This window comes from Argentina anserina, chromosome 5, assembly GCF_933775445.1.
Source record: "Argentina anserina chromosome 5, drPotAnse1.1, whole genome shotgun sequence".
Classification (NCBI taxonomy): Eukaryota; Viridiplantae; Streptophyta; class Magnoliopsida; order Rosales; family Rosaceae; genus Argentina; species Argentina anserina.
Genome location: NC_065876.1, coordinates 13,165,442 through 13,176,240, shown reverse-complemented (window position 1 = coordinate 13,176,240; position 10,799 = coordinate 13,165,442).

The window sequence follows — 10,799 nt, the reverse complement described above, 5'->3', positions numbered from 1 at the left end:
TGTTTTGATGAATACCCATGTGATTCCCATCTCCCATTGCACTCCCTCTTCAGTTCATCGATCTCTGGTTCAACTCGGCAGAATCACCTTGTTCAATTTCTGAGTTCTAAATATGAAAATAGAAAGAAGACAGATGAAAAATTAAAAGGAAAAAGAGCAGCTGGGTCTACATCTCAGTTTCTTTCTCTGATTTTTGTTGTTCATCATCGGCCATTTACTAGAAACTTGGTTTCACGCGTAAGACCAGTTTCACTGTTTTCTTTTTCGGAGGTTCTTCCCTCCACCTAGTGAACCCTCAACTTTTCTTTTACTAACGGCGTGTTACAACTCCGTTAGCGCGTGTTTATGTCAGTTCAAAGAAAACGAAAACTCTGTAACAAATGATTTCACGAAGTAAACAGTGGTCTCCCAAATTCTTCATTGCTCTCTGGCTTTCCAAAATTTCCTCGCAAAAAATTTCATAAATCATAAACACCACCACTAAGGTCGTTTGGAAGGAATGAGGAGACCCCTAAAATCCGTGTGCTCGAGAATTACAATTTGGGGCTAAAGAAAGAAGAGGTTAACTTTGAGATTGAATAACTCAAGCTAGTCTTGAATGTTGACCCTGAAGCTCAATATCGCCCGCTCCGGCATCATTGGCTTCAAATTCGAAGCAATCTTGATTTTAATTTTTTTTTAAATACAATTAGATTGTACGGCTGCCACCGTCGCTAATCAAGGATGGTGTCGAGGGCGGCATGCAATGTCAATATGAAATAGTGAATCTGCAAACCTGCGTATGGTCTCAATCAAGAGCAATAATTTGGGAAAGGTGAGGTTTTAAGTATAAACGTTTGGCAGAAATATGACTTTAATTGTGGGATATGCACAAGGAGCCACCTGAGATGGGTTAGTGAATTTACAATATCTTAGGGGTAAATATCATTTTTTTTCTCGTATCTACAATATTTCTCCGATAACATAAAATATCTCTGATATTTACGATATATCTGATATATCTTCGATATTTTAGAGAAATATCTAAAACAAATTCACTTAAAAAAATTAACTCAACTTGAGGATGTCTCGGACTCTTCTTGACCTAGAGTTTTTGATTAATTAATGACCTCGAGGGATATAACAAATAATACTAGAAGCGTAGTTTTTCAATCAGCTAATTTTTAATTTTTGTAAAAGATATCGAGATGAGAAGTGAAAATTCAAGTCTTAACTCTTAAAAGTTAAGCCATATCAGTGACCAGTGCTCTCATTAACCTTGAGGGAATCCAAAATAAATGGTCACAACGTAGTCTCATGAAGTTGGAAAAACTCGTATACTGCTACTACATCATGAAGTTATGACTACGTGATAAACGAGCAAAAGATAATGTGATCAATGAAAACAACTATATCGATCTATTTCATGTTGCTAGTGAACCACTTCAGAATGACATTGATCCTCTTCATAATTGGATTATGCCTACACATCTCGATGATGAAAATGGAAACCCTCCTCCACATGTCGTAGAAAAGGCAACTAATTTTGGAATTGATGTAAACAAGGTATTATCTGATGAGGTTAGAGACCCGGAAAATGATTCTGATAATACTAGTGTGTGGAGCGGTGTAGCAACTCTAGATAGTGATGATGATGATTGTGGTGGTGGTGGTGGTGGTATTGGTGGTGGTATTGGTGATGGTAGTGGTGGAAGTCGACAAGGTGGTGGAGATACAAGGTTTGAATATGGATAATCTTATGTAGGTGGAGAATTTGAGCAATTTACTTGTGAAAGCAATTTTGATTATGCTACCCAAGATGAGAATCATGGATCTAGAACAGGCAGTCATGGTGTGCAACAACAAAATATGTACGGGAGAAGGACAAAACGAGTCATTGATGATCCAAGTATTTCATCTAATGTTAGTTCAGTTGCCTTAAGTTTTGATTCTATTAGTCTAAGTACAGTGAGATGTCAAACGAATCACATGAAGTCAACTATCAATCTGGTCATCCTATTTATAATTATGGTCAGTTTGGAGACGTTTATGATCAATTATCGAATTAGGTTCATCCTTACTATCCCACTCTCGGAGAAACTGTTGGTAGCTCAAAAGAGATATATGACTATCATATTAACCATTACAATTTGTGCTATATGGCTCATATGCCTTGGATAGAGTATTGTAGTTTTGTTGACCAACGTGCATCTTTTCAAGCACCTAGAGCCTCTTTTGGTTTTTAGATAAAATTAATAATTGTATTTGTTTGTATGTAATTTAATAATAAATTAATAAATAATTTCAGAAGATGAACTTTTTTTCCAATATCCTTGATATATCTCTGATATATCCCCCGATACCGATATTTTGAATCTTGGTCTAAAGGTTAAATCGAAAAAATTATAATTACCAATTGGAGAATGGAGATGGGCAGTGGTCTAAAGGTTAAATCAGAAAATATATAATTATTGATTGATAAATGATCGGTTCGATTACTCAACATCAATATTAACTATGTAAGCATCGTTAGTAGTATAAAGTAAGAGAGTATCGTTCACAGACCGGGGATCCACCAGGGCAAAGAATCACAAACATTTAACAACGAATTCACAAAGAGATATAAAGTTTTAAAGATATAGGATCGGATCAAACCGAAAATATAAAAACTTAAACTAATATATACATGTGATCAACCAACCAACCAACACACAAACATCACCAAACAAAACGTCACAAGTACCTTCGAAATCATAATCTCATCCTATGCAAATACCGAGCCTTAACGGACAAGTATTGAGTGACCAAACAACAACCTAATGCCAACCTAATACCAAACAACATGGCCTGATAATCCTATCTTTGTACTTAGAAATTACAAGGTAACATGTCATTCTCAATCTTACCACTTCATTGATTCATCTCTTATCTAAATACTTAGCGCATCTTAGATAATAAACAGATCATGGTTAATTCCTAGTGATTACTAACAAGTCAAACATATCACTTACTTTAACAAGTTAATAAAAACACTTAAGAATCATATATGTAAAACTAACTTAGCGCCTTGAATCACATATAGTTAACACATAAGAAAGAGAAATATTAAATCATTGAATTATAAACTCACTGCATCTACATGGAAATCATAGAAAAAAAATCAGAACTGCTTTATAACATCTTGCAAAATCGTAAACTACATAAGAGTATTCCACAAATTTGAAACTAACCAAAAACATAAACACAACATCACACAAAAAATCCAAACCGAAAACATAGTTGAAGAAGTAACGAGTTACACTTTGTAAATCTCCTTAACGGTATCAAAACAAGGCATTAGGTTAAATGGCAATCCTAGGCGTAGCACTTTGGATCGAATGGAATGAAAGGAAGATGGTGTTTACGGCTTGAATAATTTTAAGGATGATGAGTAGTGTTTAAGGCAGAGCTTTGGCAAGTCTTGTGAGCAAGGTTGATTATTCTTTTCTATGGAAATGAGGTGCTATATATAGAGGAAAAAACCCAAGAGAGGCTAGCCACAAAGTCCACAAAGTTGAAACCAAATTGGTTTAAGTTTCCTAGATTTTCTCTAATCGACAGAGCTGACATTTGTGTATTGTTGTCGCCATACGGTTCGCTAGAAAATAGCTATTGAGATGATTCTAATTGCATTTGAAAATAAACTTCCGTAGCTTTTCATCCATATATCATACGCTGTTTGAATCATCGTGAGCTGTCCATGGCAGCCCGTCAAAGTTAGATGACTTGCACTGGCAGAATTCTGATTCTAATAAGAATTAGACATTAATTGCATATCTTCTTCCTCCTTTAATGTTGATTTGTTTTGCAAAAATTTCCTCCTTTGAATTAGGGAGGCACCAAGAATCTTAATTGTTGCAGCTTTATTTGATTTTTCTTACTTCTTCTCATTTATTTGCTGCATGACTTCTTTGACATTCTTTGGTGCAAGAATTTATGGTAATTCTGATATAGATTCATGGCTCTATATATAGGAGAAAAAAGGTCCAAACTTTCCCTCACAGCCATTGGATCAAAAACAAATTAATGGCTGAGATAATTCTGTCGAGCCTACTCGATCTCCGAGTTATGATTTGGTCATACATCCTTGTAGAAATAAGATATTGATTCGATTCCAAATTCTACAGGAACTATACGCACACAGCTATCAATCCATATATGGTACGTCTTCTAATTCGATCTGAGCTATTCAGGGAGCCCGTCAAACTTGGACTACGAATCTTGACAGCTTTTTGATTCTTGCATGGATTAGGCTTTTAAGTGCATATATTCTTCTCTTTAATAATTCTGATTTATATGCACGAAAATATCTTCATATACACCTTGAAAATCCATCTCCAACTTGGTTTTAGAATCCAACTCCCAATAATGAACCATCAATGCCGCACAACCTCTCCTTATTCCTTGGGCAACAAGGATTGCTTTCCTTCTCCAACATGGATTTGTCTTTCCTAATAAGAATAAGTACGTTAGAAAAAAAGAAATAGGAAATGATGAATCCTACTCGAACAAGGAATCATATCTCAACAAGGATTTTTAACACTTAGCATGATTTCATCATCAATTCACTCATATCCGAGTTAAGCTCTACCTAGACACTTATTCTAATAAAATGACTCTAAAACATACTAAATAAGAAGTAACAAATAGTAAGAATATGACATAATCACATTAAGAACGTCACACTTTATGCTCCTATCAATAAACCTTTGACTCATAATCACCGGAATAATCACCTATTTATTCACATTTGGATATGCAAAACCACGTAATATTATTGTATGAGAGCGTGGGCGATTAAACCATGGAAAGTTATTTAGTATATTCTCAGTCAGTGAGGTTTTATTATATAAAAACATCTTTTTTTAGATTGACTGGAGGTCTCAATGGCCAAACAATGTCCTAATCGGTTGAAATTTTGATGAGGTCTTTAAATATATCTATTAGTCACATCAGCTGAAGTCGGTCAAACATACTTTAAACTTAGGTTTTCGATTGCCGAAGTATCCACTAATGTATAATAACCATTATACTAGGTTTAAGATAAAGTGTCTCACTATAAAGCAACTATATAGAGGATACTTCTCAGGATTAATCGACACATGCCGATGTGATCAGTACTTATATTTAGGGACCTAGTAAAATTTTCACCCAATTCAGACCTTGTTTAACTATCTGATTCTTCAGTCAACCGAAAACACAACTAATATGTGTTAAGGGATGACCCATAACGAGGAAGCAAATGGGGAAATCTATTTACTTATGTAAAACCACATAATTTTCATATGGAAGCGTGTGTGGTTGAATTGAATAAATCTATTTCGCAAAGTCCCGGTTAATGAGGTTTTAATATGTAGAAATGCTTATTTTTGGGTTGACTGGAAGTTTTAATAGCCAAACGATATCCTAATCGGACAAAAGTTTGATAGGGTATGTAAATATATATATTGGTCACATCGGTTAGTATTGATCGAACATACTACGAATGTAAGTTGTCGATTGTCAAAGTGTCTACTAATGTAAAATAGTATTTATATTAGGTTTAAGATAAAGTTGTCTCACTATGAAGCGACTACGTACATGGAGGAATTTTTTCCATGTTAATCAACAAAACACTATATGTGACCAATTTTTATTTCTTTACTGATCACCTATCACTAGTATATAGTTACTTAAGTGATAACAGATTGTTAGATTGAGTTTTATCAAATTCAGTTTTTTTATTCAAAAAAATTATCATGTGCTATTAGTATTATTGAACTTAATTCCTTGGTTTCATGAATAACTATACATGAAAAACACAGGAAAGTGGAGTGCATGGTAATTAATCACACATTAGATATTATGAAGGCAAAGAGAAATGACTACTGTATAGAATTTACACTAGTTGATTTTTTCAGAAGAAATAAAATATTTTTTTATTATACTATATATGTAACGACCCCAAAATTTCGAGCATAAAAACTCAAAATTTCAAAGTCGTGAAACACCAAAACAATTTTAATGAATCGAAATCATTTTAAATGCCACAGCGGATCATTACTGAGTTCACAATACAACTCAGACAAACCAATTATTACAAACCAAATTTATAATTCAACATTACATAAAAATGGTAATGTAATAGTCCTCACAATCTCTCACAAAACCCATAAATAAATCATCACAAGTTCTCACACAAATCCACAATAAAAACCTCACCACAAGTAAGATAATGAACGACTTCGAGTCTTCAGAGTTGTCTTCGATTTCTACTAATCAACACCTGCAGAATTATCCCCTACACCATTGAATTGGTGCACCGGGATTGTAAACACAAACCCGGTAAGCTTTACAGCTCGTATGAGTAAAATGAAAATATAACTCGCATATCAAAATATACGAAAATCCACAAATGAACAAATATAAATGCACTCATGAGTCAATGGACGGCCCATCTGGTTGTCCTAAAAAAATATGAAAATGAAAGTGCTCATGAGAAATTGGGCAACCCATCTATTTACCCAAATACATTTATAATACGAGTACTAATGAACGTTGGTACACCTCTGTTACCCGTCACGTAGTACACCGCCGATATTGGGCAACCTCCTGCTACCCAACATCTAAAAATATGAGTACTCATGAGCCGATAACTCATATGTTACCTCACATGCAGTACTCCGGCAGACAGACTAGAGCTCTAACTATATCGTAACTTTCGTCCGGCCAAAGGCTAGGTTCCGACATGCCAAACATATCCGAAGATTGGTCTGAAGACAAAACTCATCCGAAGACATCAAATCACGTCCGAAGACAAAACTCGTCCGAAGACTTCAAATCACGTCCGAAGACAAAACGTTTTAACAAACACCATGTTAAAACCACATACAATAATCATCACCTCATATTGTACAAATTAACTCGACATGCTCAATATATAATTCTCGTCATCAAAAGGACATATTTACAATGAAATCATAACAGTATATAATATAGCAAACTATATATATATGTACATATTTACCATTTATACAAATATATATATATATATATATATATATATATTCCACTGTATCATATATATGTCGTATTTCAATCTTTAAAACTCTACAAAATCTTGAATCTCCGCGAGGGTAGATTCGTAAATATGTGAGATTTTACTCACCTTATCAACTCGAGCGTAATTCCACAATTTCCTAATATAATTCATTTCCTTGATTTATAGATCACCTTGAAAAGATAAGAAACGAATTTAGAAACGTTTCGTAAACCTTAAATGTCGAAACATTAATAATAAGTTACTATTCAGGAATTCCTGGTTTTACGAAATTACTATTCACATATTTCTGTAGAAATACACATCAATTAAGTATTCATGTATGTGTACATACTGTTTACGTATTTCTGTACGTATGAACACTATTCAAATGTAAATACTGTCTCAGTAAATAATAATTACTGATTTACCCTTCTGAAATTACTTTTTACATTTACTTAATGTAATTTACATTTACATTTACTGTACGTAAAATAAATTTACATTTGCCGTACGTAAATCACCTTTTTACATTCACCGTTGTAAAATAAATTTTTACAATTTACTCATTGTGGCAGCGCGTGGGGCCCACGCGCCGAGCCTAAGGCCGGCACGTAGCACGCCACCGCCGCCCCCAAAACCTTCATCTTCCTCCCCTCTTCCTTCCCACTGCCTCACGCCGCCCCTAGACCACTCCACGCTCCCACACGCGCCGCCTAAGGCGGCGGTGTTCATCATTTCTTCCCCACCCCGATCTTACTCCGATCTCTTCCACAAATCATCCAAAACATCCACAATACACACAATAACAATCACAACATCATTTATAGTCGAAACCTCACCTATTTTTGGTCTTGGGAGCATCGAAGCTCGTCGGAGAGCTCGGTCCAGTCGTGCGGGTCCGGTGAGGCGCAATGAGCTTCACGGCGGCGAGCTGGCTTGCGTCTTGCTCGGTGGTGCGTCGCGTCGTGCCTGCGAGGTCACTGGTGCTGGCGGTGAGGAGCACGTCTCTCGGAGGAGGGAGATCAATGGTGACAGCCGAGAGTGAGAAAGGAGAGATCGGGTGAGAGGGAGAGGGAGGCGGAGAGAGGAGAGAGAGAGAGAGAGAGAGAGAGAGAAAATAGGGATTTCCAAATATGGAAACCCTAAACTGAATAATTCCCCTTTTATACTCGTTTCCAAAATCGGAAACTAACTTCCGACGTTAATAACTTTCACATACGACGTCCGATTTTAACGCGTGACGTGTCCTTAAACTCGTGAAGGGAATTTTCGCAACCGAGCGACGTAATAAAAGTCGATATATACGTTGCGGAACGTAACGTTTTTCTAATTAAACGTTCTGAGAACGTTTCCGTTTTCGTTTCGAAATGTCGCGAACCACCAATTGTTGTTTTGAATTAATTTCAAAAATCTAACAAATTGCAAATAGTGGATAAATAGTTCAGAAAAATTCGGGTTATTACAATATAGTGCTGGCAAATGGGCCCAAAAGTCCGAGCCCAGTCCGGACCCGGTACATTAAAAATCAGTGTGACACGGCCCAAGCCCGTTATTGTAATGGGCCGGGCTGGGCCGAGATATTTTGGCCGATGGGCCCGGCACGGCCCGAGCCCATTTTTAGCCTCGCACAACCCGAGCACGATTAATTCATGGGCTGGCCCGTTAAAAAATAATTTTATATTATTTATATCAATATTTAAATAACTATCATTATTAAACTTGAATATTATATATTTTTAAATTAAAATCTATTGATTATTTCATTATTTTAACTATAATATTTCACAAATATTATCAAAATACTAAATAAAACGTCATTATTTTGAGATACGTAACGTTTTAAAAATAAGATTATGTAATGTGTTATAGTATTTTATTTATTTTACTACTGTAAATAGTTATATAAAATAAATATTCAAAGTACATAATATTTTTTATTTTAATTGTGTCATATAATGCTAATGGGCCGGGCCGGCCCGTTTCTTGGCCCGGCACGGAACCAGGCCCGACCCGACATGGGCTTGGGCCGTGGGTTGGACTGCGCTTAATATTTAAGAAAATGACCTGGCCCGAGCCCAGCACGATAAATATATGGGCCAGTCCGAGACGGCACGAGCACGGTTTTGGCCCGTTTAAAATGAACCGAACCGGCCCGTTTGTTACCTATAATACTATACAATATTATTATTTTGTAACTATTTCATAACCCTTGGAATTCTAAACTTCAAATAAAAAGATAAAAATTCAAGACTAAAGCTACAATCTAACGTAACACAAACCCTAATTAAGGGTAAAAACCCGATTATTACTCCTTTTCTCCATAGTGTGGTGCTTAGATTTGGTTTTATTTATGAGAAAGAGAAACTAAGATGGGGTGGGGGACCATAATCAATATAAAGGGTCCATATGAAAGGAAGAAGAGAAGAGACGGGGGACCATTAACTGCATATTTTTAAAACTACAACACAACACAAACAACACTTTTGCTTCATAACACACACAAGACGACGTTAGTCAGATAAAAAGATTGACCCAAATTTGTGGCTTTGGTGCTGTCACGTTAGTCAGACTAGCAAGAAGTGAATCTTCACCCAAATAAAAGAAGAATTTTTCGTTCTTTTTTTCTATCTCAAATGTTTGATTTAACAGGTACATGACGTCATTTAGACGGAAAATGACGTCATCATTTTAACAGGTGTAGCCATAAATCTGGTGCGCTGCAGACGTTCCCGTCATATATTTAGCTTATGTAAGCTAAAGTGACGGTATTTACCAGACCCAATTTTACGATAACGATCACACGAATTTTTGCCAGACATTTTCCATAAGTCTGCCGGTTCGTAATGTCTCGATTATCTGCCCGAGTCTCTTGGGTATGCACCAGGATGGTAATATATGATTGGTACTAAGCTTGATGCATATATATCTAAAACACTACCTTGGTACAATGTGCTCCAATGTTCTCCTAACTTTTTGTTATTTTTGATTGCTTAGTGAAAGGGTTAATTTCACATTACGCATTGAATTAAAGTCTACGATTAAGGCATCGTATCGAGAATTAGTCGCCATCTCCATAATTTGATCAGTAAGGTATGGCTGGAGTTAGGACTGTTTTAGTTGGTCTAACAGTGAATCCATGTCCCTTTTGGTTTACTTGGAACTGTTTCAATTTCAATGCTATCTGTTGTTGGGAATTCAATTATTGATTTTTTGCGATGACAAACATTGTTGATGGTGTTATTAACTTATTATTATTAATATTATTATTATCATTATTATTTTTCCTTCATGTGTTAGCGTCTTAGCGATGCAGTTAATTTTACAAATCTCTTATAAACTTACATTTGGCAGTGTGCAAGAGATTTTTCCATCTGTGATTCAACTTCAGCAGAGAAAGCTAAAATATAAACTAATAAATACTGTGAAGTAACTACTTCAGTAGATTCATCAATTTCATTGATAGATGGAAATGTAACAAGGCTGACACCATCATTTGAGCAGAGAGAATCTTATTTTGGATCGATATGAAACTAACTCCTAAATCCTAATACCCCGCAAGGCGTAGTTATAAGACATCTTTCTTTGATAGACTAGCAAGCGAATCAGTCCTACACAAGTTTGTTTAAATTTAACCCGTGGTGATATCGCAGAAAACAAACAGTCAAACAGTCAAACAGACGTTAAGATGGGAGAGGGGGAAAGTTGACAAGCCTTGGCTAGCTTGTTCAGTCTTCTATGGATTTTAGTATTTTACTCTTAT